General features: G+C 53.2%; 1 long non-coding RNA gene and 1 pseudogene across 1 annotated transcript; one reads left to right on the forward strand and one right to left on the reverse strand.

Moving 5' to 3' along the window:
• Positions 1-436: 436 nt before the first annotated feature.
• LOC101713728 (uncharacterized) lies at positions 437-21369 on the reverse strand. Its single transcript, XR_015450721.1, has 5 exons — positions 20656-21369; positions 20162-20254; positions 8222-8305; positions 4864-7832; positions 437-4492 (listed from the first exon to the last, which is right to left on the reverse strand). It is a non-coding gene; the product is annotated as an uncharacterized LOC101713728 (long non-coding RNA).
• Positions 21370-21713: 344 nt separating this feature from the next.
• LOC101699494 (TBC1 domain family member 1-like) lies at positions 21714-25159 on the forward strand (annotated as a pseudogene).
• Positions 25160-25432: the final 273 nt, after the last annotated feature.

The raw sequence follows: 25432 nt of genomic DNA on the forward strand, positions 1-25432 counted from the left end.
ACCAGGGTCCAACCTGTGCTGGGAGGCCCCAGAGTACCAGTCACCACCTTGCAGTCATGCAGCCCGGTTCTCACCAATGAAGGGGGCTGTGGGAATGACAGGTGCTGCGTGTCCCTCCCATCCTTCCCCTACGCGCAACCAGACACCCGCCGGCTCCCTGTGTCCACTGCCAATAGAAGACGACAAGGCCATAGAACAGTGGGATCCTGGGTGACCTGTTTTCCCAGTCCGCATTAACAGTGTGTGCAGGGACAGGCTGCGCTGACCGCGGTGCTCACCCCCGTCCCAACTGGGGCCAGCCAGATTGACACGCCCGAGCATCTGGGGAGGCAAGTCACACACAGGTGGCAGAGGCCTGAGCTCAGAAAGGAGCTAAGCCAAAGGAGGACATGGGAGGGGAGAAGCAGGAAGAAATACGGACAACCAGAAAGGAGGATCACATTTTAAAATTGTACTTTCTAGAAAACTTGCAGTTTTAGGACACAAGTTATTCAAGCTGTCTTTTCTTCTAGGGAAAATCCCTGAGGCCTGAAGACCAAGGCCCTGTAACCTGGGCTCCAGGCTGAGTGCCCCTACGTGCTGCACTCAATCCTATCACCCTGTGTTCAGGAAGCCACTGCAGCAGGGACAGCAACTTTCATCCACCAGTTGGATAAATGCTGTACTCAACCAGCTCACCTGGCAGGGGACCCCAGATATCAGTATACACATCCTGGTCACCCTCTTGGGGATCCCACATCCACAGGAACCCCGACCCGGCCACATACGCCTTCTCCCTCTGGGGCCCAGGGCATTCCCGAGCCTGCTCTTTCAGAATCCAGCCTTCTGAGCCCTCTGCCCAATCCCGACAGACCTGACCTGTCCTATGATGGGAGGCTTCCAGCTGCAGCCTCCCTGCCATCTCCTCTTTGGGGACCTCCCTGGCCCCATCCAGTGACAAGGTTGTGTCAGTGCCTCAGAAATCTGTGAGTTCATTGGGAGACCTAGAGGATGACACAGATGGGTGCTGGACCAGAGAGCAGAGGAGAGGACAGTGCCCACGACCACTCCCGCACCTCCAAATGCTGCCAGGTCCTGTCCGGAGGCCCAGGAGAGGGGTCCTAATCTGAGAGCCCCTGCCCTGTGCCCATGAGCCAAGGAGGCTTATGCTTCCCTGCCTCCTGGGGGTCTTTATTCACCTCAGCCTGTGAGTAGCAGCGAGGTCTGACGCCCACGTTCCAGGACCTGCCGTGGGCCAACCAGGAAGGCCACGACCATGGGCCCGGCAGGGAGCCCTATCTGCAGGTGTCAGCTGTCCACACATTCTGGGACGGGGCCGTTTAGAGCCCGAGCCCTGGGCCGGGACAGCACCAGGTACGAGCCTGCTGCTGTGACTCAGCGGCCAGGTCTGTTCCTTCCTTTGTGGCCTCCTCAACCACACGGGGGGGACTCTGTCCTGAGGTCAGAGCCCAAGCTTCTGCCCTGAAAAGGAAGAGTTCAGAGAGCAAGGGAGAAACTTCTACAACCCTCACTCCCCTGTGCAACACTGCACAACCACCTGGACCTGGTGCTGGGTCGAGGAGAGCAAGGAATCAAGAGGCCAGGATGAGGCCAGGACAGTGGTGGGGCTGGGTCAGGGCAGGCCACTGGCCTGCTGGTGCTGGCTTCCCAGGGCCCCACTGTTTGGGGCAGGAAGTTGGGCACAGGGTGGGGCAGAGGCCCTGCCAGAGCAGCGAGGGCAGTGGTGTGGGAATGAGCCCTGCAGGCAGTCTGCTCATCTACACACTGCTGACTTTGGGATGCAGCTCGAGGACCTGGCCGAGGACCTGGCTTCACCTCCTGCTCTCCTCTGCCCCCCCGCCAGCAGAACCAGCCCCTGGGAGACGAAATGCGCAGAGCAGCAGAAGCCTCCTCTCCTGGCCTCAGAAGTAGCAGATCAAAGGGGAAAGGGCATCTGTGAAGAGCAGGAGGCTTGCAAGACAGCCAGGGAGGGCTGAGGGTCCGTGTGTGCTTGTCTGGGCTTTGGGGGCCTGGCCCACTGCTCCCAGGCTGCCCTGCCTTTTCTCACCACTCCTGGCTCGTTGTCTCTTCCTCCAAGCAGATGGCTTTTCTAAACATGGGGTTTTTCTTACAGTTCTGTAAACACTTGCAGGGTGATGCTTCTCAGCTGAGAAAGCTGAGATGGTTCCATCAGGCCTTGCCATTTTTAATGTTTATGAGAGCAGAAGCTCCACACTGTGCTGTCTGAGACCTCAGAAAAGGCTTGTGACAGCAAGCGTGTGCGTTTGTGTGCATGCACGTGAGTGCGTGCATGTGTTCAGGGCCATGTTTGAGGTCAGAGGTCTGTGTGGTGTTGCGCTGCCCCAGGTCTGTCCAGAGACTGCAAAGCCTCAGGTCTGTTTCCCTCGATGCCCCACAGCCGAGCTCAGGATTAGGGTCTGGCTGCTGCAGGTGTGGCCTCCACTCCAGAGAGAGCCGGAGGGGCTGGGTGGCCCGACCTCGGTGCAGGAGATGGGGTGCTCGCTGGCTTCCAGGGCAGCAGCCTGGTGATGCGCGATCCTGCCTGGATTCCCAACGCCAGTGCATCCACCAGGACGAGGCAGAGCCGACAGCCTGTGCCACGAACACAGCCCTCACTGCCAAATGGCAGCTGACAGGTACGCATCTGGGGACAGTGAGCGCCTGAGGTCAGATGTGCTCCAGATGTGCCTGCACGCCTCCCCTTAGGAAGACCTCTGCTGGTCCTCCGGGTCCTGCAGCTGCGGCCTGCTCCTCCTCCCTCTCCATGCCAAGCTCAGAGTGAAAACAGAACCACTTCCTCAGCACCCCCGCTGCTCCTCTGGCCGCCCGAGGGCTCATTCCCACACCCAGCCCTGTTCTCTCAGCTTCTGGACACTGGATGCCGCCTGTCCCAGCCCCTCCTTGGAGGGTCCAAGGCCCCTCTGCTGTGTCCTCTGTGAGCAGGGCCTGGGGACAGGCTGTGCCTCCTGCTCCAACTGTGCAGTCTTCTGTCGTCTGCTGGACGCCCCGGGGAGTCACTGCCCCCCGACCTACGTGGCCAGTGAGGTGCAGGTGCCAATGGTGACGGCTCCAGGTGACAGCACAGGCCTGGCTGTGTTGTGGAGGCTGCAGGGCAATGCAGCAGCGATGGTCGAGGCTTTACAACAAGACACCTCGAAGTCCATTCTGGGAGGTGGCTGTGTGTTCCAGGGAGCAGAGGCCACCTTCCCCCATGGTGCGTGACCCGGGATCACTCACTGCTCTGGCAATGCCTCCTGTCTGCAGCTCTCCCACTCCTGGGGCCCTCAGGGTGGGGGACTGGGAGAAATCTGGGTGCCGGGGTGCAGCCTGCGGAAAGCACTTGGCCTGGCACACTCGAGGCCTGGGTTTGATCCCCGTGCCAACAGAGGGGAGCCAGAAGGCCCTGGACGTGGTGGCCACAGTCCCGCCAGAGACCAGCACCCCCTCGAAGCCTGGTTTCCTCCCTTCCAAGTCATTTTTATTTCCTGACCCTGTTTTAAAAACAGTACCCGTCCACATCCCCCCCGTCTTTGGGGCATGGCTCCCCAAACCCAACACGGCCGTTCCCACGAGAGGACAGAGCTTCTCAGTGTGGAGCGGGAGACACAGCACAGACCCCAGCCAGGGTCACTAGGCTGGTGATGTCTTGGAGCCTCAGTGAGCCACGCACACATGGGAGCCACGCTTCACCAGCTGTGCCCACAAGTCCCGCAGTCCTAACCTGCAGCGACCTGGGGTGTGGCCTAACTTGGAAACGGGGAGCCACAGGGGTCCTGCATTAAGATGAGGCCATGCTGGAGCTGGGTGGGGCCGCACCCACCTGACTGCTGTCGGAGCTCTGGCCGTGTGACGCACAGGCAGTGCGGAGCCTGCAGTAATTGTCCCCAGGCCCGAGGCTGCCTGGAAGAGCTGAGGCCAGCACAGACTCCTCCCTGGGAGGAAGCGGGGGCTTGGGGCCGCCACCCATCAGAACGAGGCAGTGAGTTCTGTCATTTGGGCTGCCGGGTGTCAGGCCTTGTTACAGGAGCAGGAGGACAGCACGTGGGCCAGTGCCCCACCAGAGCTGGGTCTGCTTGGGGAAGACCCATGCTGCCAGGCCACACCCTGAGCCCCAGGGCCCAGTTCCCGGCCCACAGCACCCCCCCCCATGTCCTCCTCACCCCAAGTCTCTGGTCACCCCATCCTCGGGACAGCAGGTTCTCCCCAGGCCACCTCTCCGGATCTAAATCGCGGCAGACAATAATAACTTTCTAAGACCGTATTTGTTTCATTCCCCTGTTTTTGAGGCTGGGCGTGTTGTTCCTCTTCTTAGCAGCATTCCTAGAAGTCAGTTTCTTCTCTCCCGGGCTGAGAGCTTTTCAGATGGGGATGTCTGATGGTGCTGCTGAGGGGCTTGGACCTGGACACCTCCGGAGGGAACCCAGGTGGCCCGGGAGCCCCATGCTCGCGCCTCCCCAGGCTGGTCCTGGCGGTAGTGCCCCGGTGGCCCCTCCTGGAACACGAGGTAAGAAGGGGAGAGACAGGGCCGTGTTGACTGAGGGAGAAGAGGCACAACTGCCCTGGTCCTTTCCCAGCCACCGGGCCCCTGGCACAGTGGAGAGCGCCACCTTCTGGCAGGGATCCCTTGCTCCAGAAGAGCTGAGCTGACTGAACATCAGTGACTTCCTGGAGCCACCAGAGAGGGGAGGCCACAGCAACCCCCTGCCCCCAAACCAGAGTGACAGAGGAGGGGACAGAGAAGCCCTGGTCCCGGAGCAGAGCCCAGAGAAGGAAGGGACACGAGGACCAGCAGTTGTACCCTCCCGGACCTCAACTCCTGTCCAAGCGGACTCGACCCTCGAGAGCACCGACTTACGGACCTACCTTCAGGGCTCAGTGACAGTGACACAGATGGCTTGTGGGGCCCTGGGGACAGGCGAGGGCAGGATCCCCACTTTCCTGGGCTCGCAGCCTCGAGGAAGCAGATTCACAGCGGTGACTCTAGATACAATCTGACCTGATCCTGTTCCAGGACGGTCGTCTGCCAGGACGAGGTGCTGAGGGGACCAAAGATTGCTGACTCTGGGGATGCGTCATCTGGTGCCGTCTGCGCCCTGACTGAGACACAGCGGCCGGCCGGGGCCCAGGCGGGGGACGCAGGGCCCGGGGAGCCCCGCACAGAACGGGCCGGGCAATGAGGGGATCGGGCCCGGCTGCCCTGGCACCGCGGGGCACGAGCTGGGGCAGAGGAAGCTGACAGCGCTGCACTGGGTGGGCTGAGAGAAGGAGCCGAGAAAGCGCAGCCGACACAGATGCTGCTCCCAGGGCCTGTGCCTGCGCCTGCGAGGGGGTGAAGGCTGGTTGTCTCCGATGTGGGGCTGGGTGGACGGACGCAGGGGAAGCCCAGGGGCGATGTCCACTCCCCCTTCCCTGCTCAGCCTGACACTGTCTGCACAGCCTGCGGGACAGCTGGGCTATGCCTGGAGGGCAGCGCCGCGACCCCTCTGACCTGCCGCACCTCGAAATTCAAGACGTCGGGGGTCATTTCAGATCCAAGCACTAAGAGCCTCTGTGATCCCTAAGACCCCCTTTAATGTCCCGGGTACGGAACACGGGGGCACATGTCAACCTTGTTTTGTCTTCAGTGTCACACGGGGCTCACTAAGTGCCCACGTTTCTCTCAGACCTGCATGCAGTCCTTCTATCAGCTTCCAGAGCACCTGGGACTGCAGGTGGACAGGCGTTGGCTCTTTAGGCTGAGCTTGCCGGCTGGGGAAGAGGAGGCAGAGCGCCTCACCGGGCCGGGCCGGGCCGGGTGGGTGCTGGGCCCTGAAGCCGCATGCCCCCGAGCCGCTCAGGGAAGAGGCCAAGGCGGGAGCCCCACGGCACACGGCCCTCCATTCAACCGCAGATTTCCTGTCTTCGCCCAGGGCAACAAGGTGGGGCTTTGCGCTGAAGACTTGCTGGGTTTCCTCCGCGCTCCCAGGCTGGCTGTCACTGCTGGTGTTTTGATCCCGGGTCTGCATTTCCAGCGCTCTCCTCTCTCCGGAGAGCCCCAGCTACCAAAGCCTTTGGAGCTGAAATACCTAAGACACCCCGCCGCCGCCCCTCAGGAGGGAGCCGGACCAGAGGGAGGAGGAGGCTCCAGGTGCTCAGGAGTCCCGGCTCGGGGCCTCGGCACACGGGGAACCTGTTTCCCGCCCTTGGGCCAACAGGAGGTGTCCGCCAGCCGGCCGGGAGCACAGCGGGGACACAGGGGGTGGCTTGGGGGAGGCTGGAGCGGAGGACACTTGTGCCCCCAGGAGACGCGGAGTGGCCCGGCCAGGGGAGGCTGGAGCTGAGCAGTGGCACCGCGCTGGAGTGGGAGGATGCACAACGCCAGGGAGCAGAGGCGCGGAAGACACTAAGCGGCAAAGGGTCCCCAGAGCCTGCTGGGCCTCCCTGCGCCCTCGGGGAGTCAGAGCCCGGCTGCAGGCTCACTTCCTGCCAGCCTTCGAGACGCGGGGCGCTTCCCCGAAAGTGAATCTCCACAGATAAAACTGAAGTGCCCCGAGCGCTCAGAATGTGCCACGTTGTTCCGCTCAGTATTCTGTGGCCGCTCACTGAGTGCAGGGCGCCTGAGGCTTGCGTGGAGGGGCACCGCGGGGAACAGCATCTCCGGCTGCTGGCCGAGCTCAGACGCCGGGCTGAGGCCAGCGCCCACAGCCCGCTCTGCCCACTCCGACGCTCCCACCACCTGTCGCATGGTCAAGCGCTTTTCAGCTCCTGCTGTTGCAGACCTAGGCTGTATGTGACTATGAGAACAGTGACGGGCATCATTTAAAAATGAAAAATAAGTGGAATACGTGCTGAACGCTTGTCATCCCAGCATTCTGGGAGGCCGAGGCAGAAGGACCGAGCGTTCAGGCCCAGCCTGGGCAACTCAGCAAGACTCTGCCTCAAAATAAAAAAGTTTAAAGGCTGGGGATGGAGCTCAGTGTGAACACGCTGGGTTCAATCTCCAGGGCTGCAAAGTAAGTAAGTAACTGCCAGGGAGCCAGCTCAGCATTGTCTTCTTCATCCTTACACCGATTTCAAATACAAGGTGCTGCCCATGTGAGAGCTTTATTTCCGTTCCCAACCCTTACCCTGGCAGAATGCTTTATACCATCTTCTTTCATTATTTTCTTAACAAGAGTCACTTTAAACTGAGCCTCCAAAGTGATCTTGTCTTCAACTTTTGTCTTGTTCTGGTTTTTGTTTACGTTGATTTGTCTTGTTTTGTGTTTTGCAACAGGATCTCAGAGTAGCCCACTCTGGCCTGAACTTGCAATCCTCCTGCCTCAGTCTCCTGAGAGCTGGAGTTACAGGTGCATAAGCACTCGGCTTTTGTCTGTAACTTTTTTCCTGCCTCCATGTAGATATTCTTTCACATTTCTCTTCCTCAAAATGACTTGCAAGCTAAAACTGAAGAGCTTGCTGCTTCCCCCATGTGCTGCCTCCTCTGCGATTGATTCAAGCTGCTTTCTCTTTGCTCTCTGGAATATTCCCCAACCTCTACCCGGACTCAGATCCACGCTCCAAACCAAGCTAAGATGCTGCCTCCCCCAGGGCCACAGCGTCATGTCAGAGCAGCTCTCCTCACTGTTCCCTACAGACTTTGGGTGGCATCATTTCCAGGCTGGGGCTGTGTGGTTGGCTTCCTGTCCCACCAGACTGTGGCCTCCTCTCTATGCCTCTGCGTGGTGTGCTCGTCTGCACTGCTCCCGTGACAGTGTCACTCGTACACACGTTTTGTGGAGGCCAGGCACATTGACAAGGAATCCCAACACTCTGGGAGGCTGAGGAAGGTGGATTGGAAAGCCTGGGCAATCCTGTTTCAAAATAAAATAAATAGGGTTAGAAATGCAGCTCTGTGGTAGAGCCCTTGAGAGTGTGCATGAGACCCTGGGTTTGATCCCCAGCACCCCAAGCACACGTGTGCACTCCCTTCACACACTCTGCCTCTCTAGCACATGCACTGGACCCCGTGGCCGTGCTCCCCAGCAAGTCATGCCCACCCCTTCCCTGGTCATGTTCTCCTCGCCAGCATCTGGTGGCCAGAGCAGCATGGCCTGCTTGAGGCTCCTGCAGGGCAAGGCCGGGCTCTCCAGGGAGCTGCAGCCCCTGCAGCAGGGACCAAGACCACAGCCTGCAGACACCACGGGGAGGAGAGGGGAAGGCAGATGAAGGAAGCCTGACACCAGGGCCGCTGCTTCCTTACCTGTGGCTGATGGAGTCTGCTGAGGAAGCATCCCCGTGCCACTGTATTCCTGTTTAAAGGTGTCCGTGCAGATGCAGCACAAACCTGGGGGAAGAGGGTGTTCATAAGAAACCCTGCACAGAGCTCCAAGGCCCAGCAGAGACCCCCACAGGAGCCACACCGATGTCGTCCGGGGGAACCAGCCCCAGCCCACACAGAGACTTTCCGGGACGAGGGGCAGGAGCTCTCACTGAACCCCTCAAATAGTCTGGGGCCAAAGCAGAGGGTGACTCCTGGGAGCCAGGCCTCCAAGCCCTTGCTCCGCCTTGGACGAGGCCAGTGGTTTGCAAGAACAGCAAGCCAGCACCCTCCTTCCTAGAGACGCAGATGTTGTAGAAAGCAAAATGGCCCATTTGAACTTTACCAAAAGCATAGGCATTCTAGCTAAACGATCAAGATTTGGCACTAGAGCATAGCACGTGGCTCAAAACTCATTTTGGGGATGAGAGGAAAAACTCGTCCCAAAAGTCTGAGTGGCATAGGTGGTCAGAGGCGCACACACAGGGAGCCAAGGAGGGGCACATGAACCCCACTGGACGGGCTCCCAGACGTCCGTGCCCAGCCTTTTGGCCCAGCCACCCTCCCGATCAGGAGGCCTTGGCAGCATCCAGCTGCCCTGTGACCCTGGGCAGGGAGGTCAGCCTGAGTCAAACTGCAAATCACAGTGGTTTCCAGAAGACAGCCCAGCCGGCTGGGTAAGACCAGAAAGGACAGACGGGGACAGAGAGGTCCCCCCTTTAAAAGGTCTCCACAAAAGGCAGAGTTCTCCTGGACCAACCTTGACCCCACTGACCTCAAGCCCTTGTTACCTAAGGTCAACTTAGCCCTGCAGAGATGGTGCTGGATGGCTCTAACTTGGGTCACTCACAGCCAACAAATACGTCTTTGAAAGGTCATCTCTGGGCCAGAAACCGGCAGGTTCTTTCCTTCCAATTCATGTATTACCCAGAAATCTCCTTGGGTACTATAAGAAATTTAAGCTAATTTATTTTCTTTTATTTTTTGCAATACTGTAGGTTGAACCCAGGGCTTTCACACTAGATATATCTCCTCCAGTCCTTCTTTAGTTTTAGTTTGAGGGTTTTGTGTTGTGTTTTGTTTTGTTTTGACTTTGAGACAGGGTCTTGCTAAGTCACTAAGTTGCCCAGGGTGGTCTCAGACTTGCAATCCTCCTGCTTCAGCCTCCCAGTGTGCTGGAATTACAGGCATTCTCTCCTCCCACGCCAGCTTTGGAGCTGTCCAATTTGAAACCGTCTTCATAACTCAGGTGCTGCAGTGATTTTCACTAACACAGATGTCTCTGGAGAGTCCAGGTGAGAGACATGCACAGGAGGGAGCACAGGAGGCTGAGGACTTACATTTCAGGGGTCTGGATAAATCCTGTCTTCGGAGAAATCGTCACCAGTCTCTCTGGGGCACAGGACAGTGCCAGGAGAGAAGAGTAGATGGCCCAAGAAAGGCCACACTCCTCACTGTGAGTGTCACCAAGAGGGCAAACCGGGGGGGAGGCCCAAGGCTAGTTCTGTGGTTGAGGGGTCTCAGTGGATGAACAATCTGGACAAGGTGTGTGTTGTGGCTATGAGTCTCAACGTCATCTGAGCAACAGGACAATTGAGAGACCGGAGGCATCGTCCTCAGCCCTGAATTGCCTCCCACACAGTTACTCACTTCCAGACTCCCCGGCTGGTCCTGGAGCTGCCCTTGGAAGAGCAGGGCTTGCCTCCAAGTTCTGGTCTTCAAACTCTGTCCTTGTTCAACTCAACTTGGCCACATGGTCCTGGGCGTTAGGAAATCAAGCTAAGTCCGGTGCAGCCCTGTTCCCCTGCGCTTGGCTCGGGGAAAGGCAAGCTGAGCCGCGGACAGAGGGAGCAGCTGCCATCCACAGGACAGGAAGGGTGGCAGGCGGCAGGAGAGGCAGAGAGAGCCACACGCAGGCAGTGGGGCAGGGACAGGTCAAGTCTTCTCTGACTGGCCCGCAGGGGCTCCCCAAGCCAGGGTACCCTGGACAGGACCCTTGCTGGGGAGCTGTGGGACTGGTCAGCCTAGCCTGAGCCCACAGGGCAGAGCGGGGCCCATGGCCTTGTCCCCGGGGCACTGGGCAGGCAGCATCCGGGCAGTGTGTCCTGCAGGAGCAGGCCCTGCTCACCCCTGGTGCCCTACGGTGGTGGGCACTGGTGGCTCCTCTCCAACACGTCCCAGTTGTTATCCCAGAGCTGAGACTCAGACTGCTGGTCTGCTGAGGACCCTGGACAGCCAGGTGGCCCGAGCGATTCCAAAGATTCTTACCTGGGCCAGGAGCAGGGTGCACATGAGGGCTTGGGGCTTGAGGATGAGGACAGGTCCAGGGACAGTGGCAGAGAACTGCCCAGGACATGGCCCTGGAGCCCAAGAAGGAATGCAGCTCAGTACTGAGCACAGCCCAGGGGCCATCAGGCTCCTGAGCACAGAGCAAGGTCACCTTCTGAGTGGCCTTATGCCACCACGTTTGTGTCACAGCAGCCACAGAAAATGCATGCTCACAGGACCTGTGACTGAAAATGCTTCTGACTGTGTAGGACACGAAGGGGCTGCAGCAGTGAGGTCTGGATGATTGCCACTGCCCAAATAAAACCTGAAAACACTCAAGAAATGTGGAGCCAGGCAGCAGGAGAAAGGAGAAGTGCTACTCAAGGGCAGCACGGGGGATTCCGAACAGGTCAGAGAAGGCTGGCTGTGGCCACCCAGTGGCCTTGGAGGAAGCCATCAGGGAATCAGAGGAACTTTGAGAGGCTGAAGATGGGTGACCTTTGCGATGTGGGAAATGTGTCTAATGGACCTGTGATGCAGCTGAAGAGACCAGGTCGGTGCTGAATTGCCACCTGGGCTCTGCTTTATACTTAACACAAACTGTAAAGGGAGAGAGAGAAGGGAAAGAAAGGAGTGTTTAAAGTCTTTGGAATTATTTGGTTTGAAAATTCCTGGCCTAGTGGAGCAGTGGAGGTGGAAGAGCGTGGAAACCACACTGGTGTCTGGAAAGCTGGGGCTGCAGTGCGTTGCGGGCAAGGATGCCCTGATCCCCGGAGGCCGTCAGAGTCTGCAGGACACAGAGGAGATGCTAAGCAGGGGACGGGAGGCCCCAGAGGAGAAGACAGAGCAGGAACTGGCTGCTGCTAAGAAGTCAGACGCCAGAAATAGCAAGGGGTCCTCGAGCACACGAAGACACACACAATGAGCTTCAAGGAGGCGCAGAGTCCCCGCCAACACCCACACCAAGGCCTCAAGAACACGCCGGCACCACCACGGCCACGGTGGCCACTCAAGAAGCACAGACATGGATGAGGCTGAGGAGTTCATGCAGGACCTGCCGACCAGCAAGCGCCTGCCGAGAGTTCTGCAGCCAGGTCCACACCAGGAGGGTTCGGAGAGGAGTGACCAGGACGAGCTCACGACAGAATCAGAACCAGAACAGCAGGCGCTGCACGAGAATGTGCTGGAGATCAGTGAACCTGCTCCTAACAGTTCCTCTGGCAAGTGCTCCCTCCGCAGCCGACCACCCAAACACACCAAGAAGAGGACGGAGGAAGACACCGGCCAAAGGCATTGGAGGAACACCGTGCTCTGCACCTGGTGGGGTAGGGCAGGAGGGAGAATCCTGCTGTTGATCACGTTGAATTTCTACAAAATCAACTGTTTGCAAATCCACCGAGCTTCCGGACTATCCCAATGCCACTGCTGAAACCTCCATGGAAAGGGCTGACCGCCTGCAGTTAAAGGGCCTGAAAATGTAGCTTCTGTCCTAAGTCAGTCGACTCGTCCTACATCTGTGAGACTTCTCTGGTGCTGGCAGAGAGCGGTTCTTCAAAGCCTTGGGCTTTCCCTTGTATATAAGGGTGCAGGCGTCGGGCTCCTTGAGAGCTGTGGTTTGGTCCTGTGTTACGGCTCCATCCCTCTTCGCCCCAGCCCCACCTTATGGAGCCTGTGGCACTGATTAAAATGGGCGCGTTCTCCGTGGCCTTCTCAGGAGAACTCTGTCAGGTTTCTGCTAGGATGGCCTGGACCTAGTGTTGGCCTGAGGAGTGGGTGACACAGAAAGGTTGCTCCATGCTGTTTTGCCACTGGGTTTGCTCTGTCATGGGGCCGCCCTCACGGTTTTCCTACTTTTACTTGGCCCAAAAGGCTCTGCAGAGCCTGTTTCTTTTCCTACTTTTAACAAAACTTGGCTACCATTAAAAAAGAAAGAAAGAAATTTTTTAAATGGCCGTGTTCTCATGAGAGCAGGCAAGATTGTTAAATCCCAGCTATGCGGTTTTTCAACACAGCTGTAAGGTCCTTGTTGCCGTTATGATAACTGATGCACAACTCATTGGAAAGATGAAGTTATGATTTGCACTGTCTATTAAATGTCTCAATTAATTGTCATTAAAAAAACAGAAAAGTCCCAGACTCTCTGGAAATAGCTCTGGACAGCCAGGTGTGGGCCACACACCTGTAATCCCAGCTGTTTAGGAGGCTGATGCAGGAGGATCGTAATGTAGGCCAGAGTGGGTAACTTAGCAAGAGCTGTTTCAAGACAAAAGTCCGGGGTTGCATCTCAACAGTACAGCCCTGAATTCAAGCCCTGGTACTGCACAGACCAGCTAAGAGCAACAAGCACTCCAGCCCCTCTGGACAAAGTGACCCAGACCCTCCCAGGAGAGAGTGCGGTGTATCTGTAGACGCGGCTGTCTGTAGAGTCCTTTGCTAAGATCCCCCAGAAATTCAAGTTAGTGAAGTGCATCAGAGACTTTTCAGTTGTTTTAAGGTGGGGCTCTTGGGGTGTCAGGAGGGTAAATACCTCTGGCCTGTGGGAGGGGTGTGTAACTCGAGGGCAGAGGCAGTTGGGGAATGAGCTTCCCAGCCGGTCTCCGGGGGCTCAGATCTTTGTGCAGAGCCCTTTCACAGCCTTGGCTGGCCCACAGGACAAGCACAGATGGACAGGAAGTGGCTCAGAATTCTTTAGCTAGATTATTAAGGCATTGTCGGTTTTGCTTTGCTTTCTGGGATCATTCTGCTGTTGCATTAAAAAGTAAATAAGGCTGGGAGCAGTGGCCCACACTTGCAGTCCCAGCCCGTCAGAAAGCTGGGCCAGGAGGATCACTTAGGTCCAGGAGTTCAAGGCAGCACAGCAAGACATCATCTCCTAAACAGAGAAGTAAATCAGACTCACAGACAGGACACCATTGCTATTCACCTAGGCAGAAGGCACAGAGGAGGATGGTACTAGGAAACTGGTTACAAAAGGAGCAAATAAAAGAAAACGCAAGAATATTTTCCCTGAGTAGCATTTGCCCCGTGACTTGAAAATGTCTTAGTTATAATAATGAATATTTTTAAATGCCCCTTATGTTCTTGGTTCTAACAAATGTTATTTAATCCTTATAATCCTAAGGGATCACTCATTTTCCTTCAGTGCTGGGGATGGAGCCTGGGACTTGTGCGTGCCAAGCAGATGCTGCGCGCAGAGCCACACACCAGCTCTGAGGGGCCAGCCCCGAGCATCGAGTCCTGTCCTGGCTTCGCCAAGAGAAACAGCTCTGGGACAGCAGCAGGTCTCCACACAGACAGGGAGCCTTCACCTCCACACGCATCAGGAGCCTCTGCGATTCTTCTGAACCAGACCAGGGCAGATCCCACAAGGCCCCAGGATGAGTTCTAGCCACAGGAAGCAGGCAGAGGTGACAAACTCACTTCCAGAAGTGGTTGGCAGAAATCCCACCTACCCTCTGTGCCTGGGTGGCAGTGTGGACCTCTGCCCCAGTCGTGCACAAGCACAGATGCTGGACTCAGAATGGCATGGGATGAGTGAGTGGTGTCATGCAGCAGTTCTCAGCAGCTCCCAGAATCACACGTGGGCCTCCCACAGCAGCACGCAGAAAGCAAGCCTGATGAAACTGAGTCTACAAGCTGCTCACCACCACCCCGACAGGCTCTTATGCAAGGCCATTGTTACTTCAAATGTCTAAAAATTTATTTTAGAACAAACTCGTAAATTGTTGGACTCCAAGGTGACAAGAGACACAACGCAGCTCTCTGGAAATGTGCTCGGGCACTCTGTAGGTGGGTCTGTGATGACAGTGAAGGCCCAGCTGGATTCTGGTTCGCTGTACACTTGGGATTCAGTGCCTATGCTGGACCACAGCAGTTCATAGAAGCCAGGACACAGGAGTGTGGGGGTTTCTGACTGACTACTGGCAGTGCTGGGGTTGGACCCAGGGCCTTCCCACTGAGCTGCACCCCCAGCCTGAAAATAAATTTTTCATTCTTAGACCGGGTCTCACTAAGTCACTGAGCCGTCCAGGCTGGGTTTGAGTTTGGAGCCTCCTGGAGTGCTGGGATTATGTGCCACTGTGCCCAGCCTTCTGACCTTTTAAAACCTGGAATCCTCCTTATATCCACTGGAAACAAAGCCTGAGCTGTAACCGGGCACGGGCTCCCTGACACAGCATGTGTGCAGACGCAGCAGGCCTGTGTCTATCAGCCACTGTGTGCAGTGGCCGCGTCGTGTATGTGTGTCGCTCATTTAACCTTCACAACGACTCTACGCTGTACGTACTGTTATCACCCACACCGCAGAGGGGACTGAGCAACTCGGCCAAGGCAAAACTAAGTAAGTGACAGAAATTTGATTTGAACCTAAACTGGACCCTTACCACGCACGGCGACTGTCACTCCTGAGTTTGGAAAGATGCCTTCGTGTGCGTCATTAGTTAAAAACCAAGTGGAGTTGAGTAGGTATGAAAAGCACTTTTTTTTTGCCAATGTAGTTTAAGACTTGAATTGCTACTAGATTGAAAAAATAGGCAGAAATAACTTAGTGAGTAAGACATGGGTTTAATATAAATTTGAGGTTTTGCTCTACTCTTGGGAATTCACAGAATGCCTTGGAAAGCTACAGTAGCTGGTCTGAAACCTAAGACTGACGCAAAGGCGTACTGCTGTTCTCGACAGGATGAAGACGCGGAAGTCCTGCATTTGGTGGGAAACTGGAGACAGGTACAGCATGGTCACAGGAAGCACACAGGACACCACACTCACTCCTCAAGCAGCTGGGATGCAGAACCACGCAGAGCACCCTCGCCTCTGCACTGACACTGTGTTGGCCTCCCGTGTCTTCTTCCACTACTACTGTGACCACTTGCTGGTCCCGTCCGCAGGGCGTGATCTGTACACGCCTCGGGCGGGGTTGGCATAGGTACAGGACACATCTTGGTTGCTACTTTTGTCACCTTTTCTTAGCCCCCATCTCTGACCCCCTTCCCCCTTAAGAAAGATCCATCTCCCTACTTCCTATTATCTACCTTTTATTTTGCTCTTTGTTTATATTTGGGTTTCTCATATAACAGAAACCATGTGATATTTAAGTTGTGAGTCTGATTTATTTCACTTAACATTATGGTCTCAAGGTGCATCCACTTTTCTACAAATGACTCAAGTTTATCCTTTTTTATAGCAGAGTAGTATTTCACTGTAGGTAAATACCAAATTTTCTTCATCCATTCATCTATTAATGGGTGTATAGACTCCCTCCACGATTTAGCTTTTATGACTTGTGCTGCTATTAACATGGGAGATTCTGGGCTGGGGATTTAGCTCAGTGGTTCCGCCAACTGCCTCATAGCATAAGGACCCGAGTTCAATCCCTGGTACCAAACAAACAAACAAACATGGGAGATACTAAATATTTACCAGTTTATAGATGTTTTTAAGGAATTAATCAGGAAGATGATGGTCCATAAAGCCTACCTCAGTAAATCCTGGCCAGAAGTTGCCAAACTATCTGTCCATGTTCATCATCAACATTTCCCATGGCAGGGAGCTTGGGCTTTAAGTGCTGGTCAAGTTGGAGGAGTTCATCAGCACCATTCATCAAGAACAAAGAGCTTTGGGTGAACTGGGTGAGGGGCAAACTCCGGGAGGCTGAGGCGGGAGGACTGCCAGTTTGAGCTAACCTGGGCCACTTAACAACTTGGTGAGACCCCGTCTCAAAATAAAAATTAATAAAAGGGCTGGGGATGTGGCTCCGTGTGAAGGCCCTGGGTCCAGTCTTCAGTACTGGGCAGAGGCAGAGAAAAGTATTTTGTTCCTCCTCTCAAAACCCTGGTAAGCCCTGTATGCTGCATGAAGCCCTTTGCTTGGTGCTGTTTACGGTGTTAAGAGAGTGCTGCTCCCAAAGGCGGCCATAAACACTTGGTGCAGGCGCAGCAGAGACACCGAGCTCTCACAGAGCCTGGGTGGCTGCGCCGAAGCAGGGAGGTGCTGGGCCAGCACTGCAGCACACAGTGCTCTTCCCTCACCATCACTTTCCCTTTTCTCCTCCACCAAACAGCACAACTGGGAACACGCACCTCTTCCAGGTCAGGAGCCCTGCAGTAGGGTGGGGAGGAAGAGAGAGACCTCCCGGGCCCATGGCTCCCTTGCTGTCCCTGTGAATTCCTTCCACTACTTTCACTGCTTTGGCCTAAACACTTTTTCCTCTTGTCCCCATTGGTCTCACTTTGCAGAGCCTCGCTGTGCTGCTCAGCACCATCAGGCTTTATGCTTCCTTTTTTCTTCTTTCTTCCCCATAAGTTACAGCACACAGAACCGGAAACAAGCTCTTATGGGAAGAGAAGACCATTGCTGGCAAGGAAAGATGGTTACTGTCTGGATCCCAGCAGTCATGCCAAGGCATCCCACTGCCATATTTCACTTGTGTACATATGTGGCTTATTTCCTAAATGCACTGTTACAAACCCTGAAATAAATGCACTAAATTCTGTGTCCGAGAGACCTGTGGACACCAGCAAAGACAACTCGAGGCCCAAAAACAGAGCCACTGTCTGTGTGGTTAAGGAAAAGAAAACACACAGGAAGTGATGAAGCATGGGTCTGACGAGCTCATGTTTGAATTCTGCGTTATCGTTACTGGCTGTTTGACCTTGGGAGAGTTTCTTACCATCTCCAAGCCCATGCCCTCCTCTGATGATGCTTTAGCTATCGCTATTGCTGGTGTTAGTATTTCAATTTCCAAACATTTTATACTCTGAGTTTCTGCCTGTGTTCCAGGGTGTTTTTGTCTCTTAAAATGTGGAATTTAGGGATATGTTTCCTATGCTAGACCTAGTGTAACCAGGACAGCATACGTGAGACCAAACTCTCCTTGTCCTGGAATCTAAATCTATGAACATAGCACAGGATAGCAGCAACAACCACACATACTGTTGGCTCAGCTGCAATCAATACCCCTAGGTCTTTTCCTGCAAACTGCAGAAATATCTGGGCTGCCCATGCCTCAGTGCGACTCCATTGCAGCAAATGCAATGGAAATAACCAAGAAGTAGGGATTACATCTGTCTCTTTCTCACCTCTCACACCTCCCAGCTCAGTCAGTTGCTATAGATTATTGGTCTCGAAAAGCAGAAGGGTAGCAAGCTGGATACGCTAGGACAGGAGAATGGAAGTGTGCTGCCAGGAACTAGGGAAGTGCCATTCAGAGTGCATGACTCTCAGTTAATAAGTATGACCTTGTTAGAATCTGTTAGTAGCCCCATCTGTCTCCCTCCAGCTGTCACACTTCTGTTTCTTCTTCTTTTTGTAGGACACTCTGAGGGAGTTCTGAGGTCAAGGACATGAGTCAGAATTGGGGAGAATCTTGCCTTTGTCTTGGTCCTGCTTCTCCATGTACAAGCTACTTAACCGAGCTGAGTTTCTGCTCATCTGTAGAGTGAGAACAGTCCTTCCTTGCTCACCCAGTTCTGAGCAATGACTGAGATGGAATTGCCAGAGCTCATGGCACAGAGCACAGAGCAAAGGCTGCACCATAGACAGCCATTCCAAAGGGTGGCTATATCAGTCACTTTCCCATCCATCACTGGGACAAAATACCCAAGACCCAAAACTCAAAGGAGTAGAGGGTTCAGTCCATGGTCAGGTGATTTCCAGGAAGAAAGGGCAAAGTGGAGAGCATGGCAGAAGAAAGCTGCTCAAGCCATAGCAGCCAGAAAGCAGGAGTGGGGGATGGCAGCAGCGAGTTGAGAACAAGAACACCCTTCCTAGTCACACCCCGGTGACTCACCTCCTCCAACCGGCCCCACTAACCAGCATGGGAGCTATGAATTCATCAATGGATTAATTCACCGATAAGCATAGCACCCAGTGATCCAGTCATCTTCCAAGGCTCCATCTCTGAACACCTCTGCACACGAGACTTTTGGGGGATATCTTAGATCTAAGATACAACATTCCACCAAAAGACTCATGTCCGTGTCATTATGCAAAATGCATTTAGTCCATCTCTAAGAGTTACCAAAGCCCTAATAGCTCCAACAGTACTGAAAAGTCTCCAAAGTCTCCTCTCAGGCTCAAGGCAAACTCTTAGCTGTAAGTCCCTGTCTAAAAAAAAGTTGAATATTTCGAACATACAATAGCACAGGGTAAACGTTCCCATTTCTAAAAAGAGGAATAGGGTGTTAGAAAGGAAGTGAGCCAGAGCAAGACCAAAACCCAGCAGGACAAACATTAAATCCTGTAGTTCAATGTCCAGCACCCTGGCCCAATTGTGGTGAGCTATGAACTCCAGGGTCCTTAGGCAGCCTAACCCCTATGACCTTGCTTGTTGCAGCCCACAAGGCCTCTCTCTTGGGCTGGCTCCACTCACTGCCTGCAGCTTTCTTCAGCAGACATTTCACCTTCCTGGGGTCTCCACTGTACCCTCAACGTCAGTCTCACAGCTTCATGCGTCACTCATTCATTGGGGGCTCCTTGCCTGATCTCCCAGGCCTTCCTTTGAAATCCAAATGGAAGTCTGCCTGACCCCAAAACTCTTCTACGCTACATGTGAAAAAAACCCAAAACACAACACTACATGAATGATGTGAAGGTCAGCCACCAGCTTGAGCAATGGCTGCAGCAGTCTCTGAGCGCATGGATAGCTAGACTTGGGGATAATCTTCCATAGGTGCCCCTGGATGAGCAGGGTGCTTCGGGATTCTTCTCTTAAAACAATGTCTTTCAAAAGAGTTTACTCTTACTGCCTTGAACCTGAGATGAGTAGAGTCTGACCAATTCCTAAGAAGCCCTCAAGTCACGCTTTCAATTGTCTCAGTGCAAAGTACTTGTGTGTGTGAGTGTGCGCGCGCGCATGTGTGTGTGCATGTGTGAGTGTGCATGTGCATGTGTGCGTGTGTGCGTGTGCACGTGTGCATGCACATTATTAGGGACTGAACCCAGGCCCTCTGCCCTGAGCTACATGGCCAAGTCTGGGCTTCCTTTGAACGCCCCTGACCTTGTCAGCAGCCACATTCTCCTTGGGGCCCAACTTTGCTTGCTCCCTTCCTGGCCAAGTTGCACATTTTTCACATCATTAAGCTCTGCTTTTTGCTCCTGATCCTCACTATAGATCTAGCAGCCAGCAGTATCCATGTTTCAAGTGGAACATAGGGCTGCCTTGACATTTCTTCTGCCAGATTAGCCTACCACCTTTAAATTCAGTCTCATAGAAGGTCTTAGGACACGGACAAAATGTAGACAAATTCTTTTTCAGAATGAAACATTCATGGTCTCTAGTCCAGGTTCCAAAGAGCCCTCATTCCCATCTGAACCCTCATGAGCCTGACCCTTACTGTCTACATTCTTATAAATATTCTGGTCTTCTGAGGTCCCACCAGAATCTCCCATCAACCTCTGTTTACAACATTCTAGAGATTCTCTAGCCTGCATCTCTGAACTTGTCCAAACTCTTCCCATAAACTGGCTCCAAAGTCTTTGGAAATTCATGGTCAAGTATAGTAACAGCAATGATCCTACTTCTCTCGAACAAATTTTCTGTATTAGTCATTTTTTCATTGTTGGAACAAAATACCTAACACTTGCAGTTTAAGGGAGAAAAAGTTTACTTAGGCTCACAGTTTGAGGGTTCAGTCCATGGTCAGTTGACTCTAAGGCAGAAATAGCATGGTTGAAGGGCCTGGTGGAAAACAGCTGCTCAATCCATGGCAACTAGGAACCAAAGAGAGAAGGAAGAAGTCAGGGAAAAGGATACATCCTTCTAGTTCACACCCCAGTGACCTGTCTTTCACAAGGATTCAGCTCCTAAGAGCACATTCAACTGTGAACTCACCAGTGGACTTATCCCCTGCTATGTGTAGCATCCCTATGATCCAAACATCTTCCAAAAGGCCCACCTCTGAACATGAAACTTTCATGAGACATTTTAGATCTAAACCATAACAGGGGCTTTTTGGGAAACTATGGCCTCCAGGACAAGTTCAGACTCCTTGTCATAGCCCAAGACCTCTTCTGACGTGGTCCTGCCTCTTCTCTCCACTCTCCAAAATGGTCTGCACTCTAGCTTTGCTAAACTGCCTGTAGGTTCCCAAATATCCTTTGCTCTTTCATACCACTATGACTGTTCTCGTTGGAAAGCTGTTCCAGCTCAACTAGGAAGCTTCAGCTCCATCCTTCACATTCCTTTCACATTCCATAGTTCTCAGTTCCATGTGAAGCACACGTGGGAAGGTTGTTTTCCACAGACAAGATTAGGCATGCTCAGGGTGGGATGGCCATTGACAGGTACTTTCCCACAGACTTCTTGCACTTCAGCTCCCCTTGCCTTTTGTATGTATAAACACTAAGGCAAACAAAGTATTCACATCCCATAAATATCTACCAACTGGAACAACTATACCCCCATTAGCAACAGAAAAGCATTAGACAGTAACAGCACAGAGTTAACTATCTACAGATTCATTAAACTTAATGGTTATACTAGTCAAGATAGAGGAAGGTAGGGAATGGAGAATGAAAAAAGTAAATTTTGAAAAATTAGTAAATGGGAAATGAGAATGAGGAAAGAAAAGTGAGATAGAGATCTTATTGAGAAGTAAAAGGAAATTAATCGTATTAGATAAAAGTAGCAGAAACAAGAAAACAAGAAAAAGAAAAAACAGAGAAAAATAAAAGAAAACTAAAAGAAAAAGGTAAGCAGAGGGGAAAAAAGAGAAAATAAAAATACTAATGAAGGAAAAAGAAAGACATTGAATTTAAACAAATCTTCTGTACTTTTGAGTAGGTGGTTTCCAGAGTCTGCAGTCTTGGCACCCAACCAGCCATGATTTTCTCTGCCTACCTTTCTGGCCTGTAGGTTGTGATGTGCCCCCAATCCTGAGACCCCTCTGTCAGTACACCACAGACTGTGTTAACTGTCCAAGCCAAGGTATGTCCTTGCTCATGTCGGTAGAAAGCAATCAGATCATTAGTCTCTGGTGGATGTAAGCCACAGGCCAGGGTCCAAGCAGACTGTTGGACTTAACGCCAGCACTTTCAGACCCAGACACCTCTGAAAGCCACACTCAAAAGGCCTGGTTTCTTACTGTTTCTTACTGTTTTCTTCCTGGCTTGAGTTTCAGCTTCTCAGGGGGTCTACGTCCACCTCCCACCCTCTCCAAGGTTGTATGCGATGGCTGGCTCTCACTCTGTCACCGTGGGAGGGTGACTCTGGAAACCCTTTCCTTTCCAGGCATTGGCCTCTTCCAAGATCATGCTGATTGGCTGCATGATGCCTTTGTTGTCCCAGCCAAGGTGAAACAAAGTGCAGAGCTGATTCAGAGTTGGCAGGTGGACAGGGCCTGGCCGTGTAATCCATAGCTGTGGAGATGGTTAAGGGTCAACGAGTGGCTACACGGCTTGCCCATGGGGCTACGGACATGGCTTATGCCTCTTCTCTCACTCGCTGCCTTTCCAATGCATTGAGAAGCAGCACATAACACAGATTTACCTTAATAACTTTAAATTACAGGACAGTGTCATTAATGACATGCACACTGTTGTGCAACAATATTTAGAATATTTTAGGCCTCCCATGGGCTGGTGGCGGGAGTGAGTGGGAGTTGGCGGGCGAGGAGCCGCCACCCGGCCCGCGAGGTCTCCAGTGTTCGGCTGGGTGGCCAAGGTGCCTGAGATCATCAGCTCCATGCACCAGGCTGGGAAGATCACCCTCCAGGAGGAGCTGCGCTGCCCGTCTGAGTTCGATGACACCTTTGCCAAGAAGTTCGAGGTCCTCTTCTGTGGCTGAGTGATGGTGGAGCACAAGAAGGCCGCCGGCCCTGATCGACAGTGCAACCACACCAGCTGCAGCCTGAGGGTGGACACGAGCCGCCCTTGAAGGGTCCCGTGCCCCCGCCCCAGGGGTCCCTTCCCCTCGAGCCCCAAGGCACCGGGCCATGCGCAAGTCCTTGTCGCACCCCGGGCTGTGCTCACTGGCCTACAGGAGGGAGTTCCAGGATGGCAACCTGCGGAGCTGCAGTTTCTTCAGCTCCTTCAAGGAGAATGGCATCGAGAACCACCTGATCAGCGGGCACTATACCATGCAGCCCACAGACACTGAGGAAAATCGAACTGCGCTCTTCACCTCTGGCCAATCTGAAGTTTACCTCATCAGTCCTGACACCAAAAAAACAGCATTGGAGAAAAGTTTTAAGGAGATATCCTTTTCCTCTCAGGGCATCAGACACATGGACCACTTTGGGTTTATCTGCCAGGAGTCTTCAGGCGGTGGCGGCTTTCATTTTGTCTGCTCCATGTTCCAGTGCACAAATGAAGCTCTGGTTGACAAAATCACGATGACCGTGAAACAGGCTTTCATGGCGGCCACGGTGCAGCAGAGGGCGAAGGCACCAGCCCAGCTGTGTGAGGCCTGCCCCTTGCAGGGTCTCCACAAGTTCCGCGAGAGGACAGAGGGAATGAATTTTTCCAAAACCAAATTAGAACTCCAGACACACCTGACGACACTGACTAATCAGGAGCAGGCAACTATTTGTGAGGAGGTGCAGAAATTGAGACCAAGAAATGAGCAGCAAGAGAACAAATTGATTATTTCTTTTCTGAGATGTTTATATGAAGAAAAGCAAAAAGAACACATCCATATTGGAGAGATAAAGCAGACACCCCAGATTACAGCAGAGAATACTGACAGTGAATTACCAACCAATGCTCCTAGATTTATGAGGTGTCACTTGGTGAGCACGGAGACACCTCACGAACAGAACTTGGACCATCCGTGTGCGGGCCAGTCTGAGCACTGCTCAAGGCAGCCTTCAGCTCCCCCCGCCCATCTTGACCCCTCTGTGTCTTTGCCAAACCTTTTTAAATATCTATAACATAATTCCAGTGGAGAGCAAAGTGGGAATGCTGTGCCCAAGAGCATCTTATACCGTAATGCCCTGCGGAAAAACTTCATTCTTCCTCCTCTGTGCCAAATTTTCTAAAATTTCTGGCTCCTGTACATGAGAATAACACCTCTGACTTTATGAATGCAAAAAGGGCTTTTGAATCCAAAGCAGACCACCTGGGAGACGTGGGGAGACCCCTGTGAAGACCCAGCGGCACGTGTGGTGGCAGCAGACCCTCCTGCGTGTGGCCACCCCACAGAAGGCCAGTCCTCTGCCGGCCAATAGAAGAGTATTCAGAGAGAGGAGAGCTCCCCCTGGGTCTTCTCTGGAGCCTGAGTGTGAAGATGGGCCGAGGAGAGGAGAAGAGGACATCGTGGAAGCTGCAGGTGCAGCCCTGGAGAATGATTTGCTGAACAAGCACCTGAAACTTGATTATGGAGAAATCACTCCTTGTCTTAAAGAAGTAACTACAGTGTGGGAAAAGATGCTTAGCACTCCCGGAAGATCAAAAATTGTTTGATATGGAAAAAATGCACTCAGCTGTTGGGCAAGGTATGCCACGTCATCACCAGGGTGAAATCTGGCAATTTCTGGCTGAGCAGTTCCACCTGACACACCCATTTCCCAGTAAGCAGCAGCCGAAGGATGTGCCCTACAAAGAACTCTTAGAACAGCTCACCTCCCAGCAGCACACAATTCTCATCAACCTGGGGCGAACGTTTCCTACTCATCCACACCTCTCTGCCCAGCTCAGAGCAGGACAGCTGCCCCTTTACAACATTCTGGAGGCCTACTCACTCCTCAACCAGGAAGTAGGCCACTGCGAAGGTCTCAGCTTTGTGGCGGGCATCCTGCTACTTCATATGAGTGAGGAAGAGGCGCTTAAAATGCTCAAGTTTCTGATGTTTGACATGGGACTACAGAAACAGTATCAGCCAGATATAATTATTTTACAGATCCAGATGTGCCAACTCTCACGGCTCCTTCCCAACCACCGCAGAGGCCTCTGTGGCCACCTGGAGGAGCACGAGGCTGGGCCCAGCCTCCACCTGCCCCAGGGTTTCTCACCGTCTTCACCCCTCAGTTCCCGCTGGGATTTGGAGCCAGAGTCTTTGATATGATCTTTCTTCAGGGGTCAGAGGTCATATTGAAAGTGGCTCTAAGTCTTTTGGGAAACCATAAGCCTTTGATTCTGTAGCATGAAAACCTAGAAACCACAGTGGACTTCATAAAAAACACACTACCCAGCCTGGGTCTGGTGCAGATGCAGAAGACCATCAGTCAGGTGTTTGAGATGGACATTGCTAAACAGTTACAAGCTTATGAAGTTGAGTACTGTGTCCTTCAAGAAGAACTTATTGGTTCCCGTCTGGTCAGTGACAACCAAAGAACGGATAAATTAGAGAAAACCAACAGCAGCTTACGCAAACAGAACCTTGACCTTCTTGAACAATTGCAGGTGGCACATGGTAAGATCCAGAGCCTTGAAGCTATGGTAGAGAAGCTCCTGACCAGTGAGAGCAAGCTGAAGCAGGCCACACTGGCCTTGGAGGTGGAGCAGGTGGCCCTGCTCCGGATGATGGAGGAGCTTCGGAGGCAGCCTGCAGAGATGAGCACTGGGCAGCCTGAGCCCATGGGTGACCGACAGCTCTGCAGAGAGACTGCACAGCTTCCTAACACTGTCCAGGCCTTAATCATGACAGGCAGAAGATGCATGAGTGAGAGCGGAGTATGAAGCAAACTTCTCAGGGAGAAAACTGGCTTGCCAACAAGCAATTTTTCTCTGAGCTCAGACTTTCAATTCAAATGTCCCAGTGTTTTTGTTATTTTTGTTTTAGGTTCTGATTCATCCCTTCTCCAGTCCTGATTGCTGTTGTCAGTAGCTTTAGATGGCATGGACATAAATAAATGCACCTTTATGTTTTCTTCTTGTTTCCTGTTTGAGCAGCCCCATGTTTGTAAAGAGCATTCATAATGCTGAGATTTCCAAAGCAGGAAGCACTCAAGA

This window comes from Heterocephalus glaber, unplaced genomic scaffold (genome assembly GCF_053883595.1).
Source record: "Heterocephalus glaber isolate CG9 unplaced genomic scaffold, H.glaber_assembly_v1.0 deba00000122, whole genome shotgun sequence".
In the NCBI taxonomy this organism is placed as follows: domain Eukaryota; kingdom Metazoa; phylum Chordata; class Mammalia; order Rodentia; family Bathyergidae; genus Heterocephalus; species Heterocephalus glaber.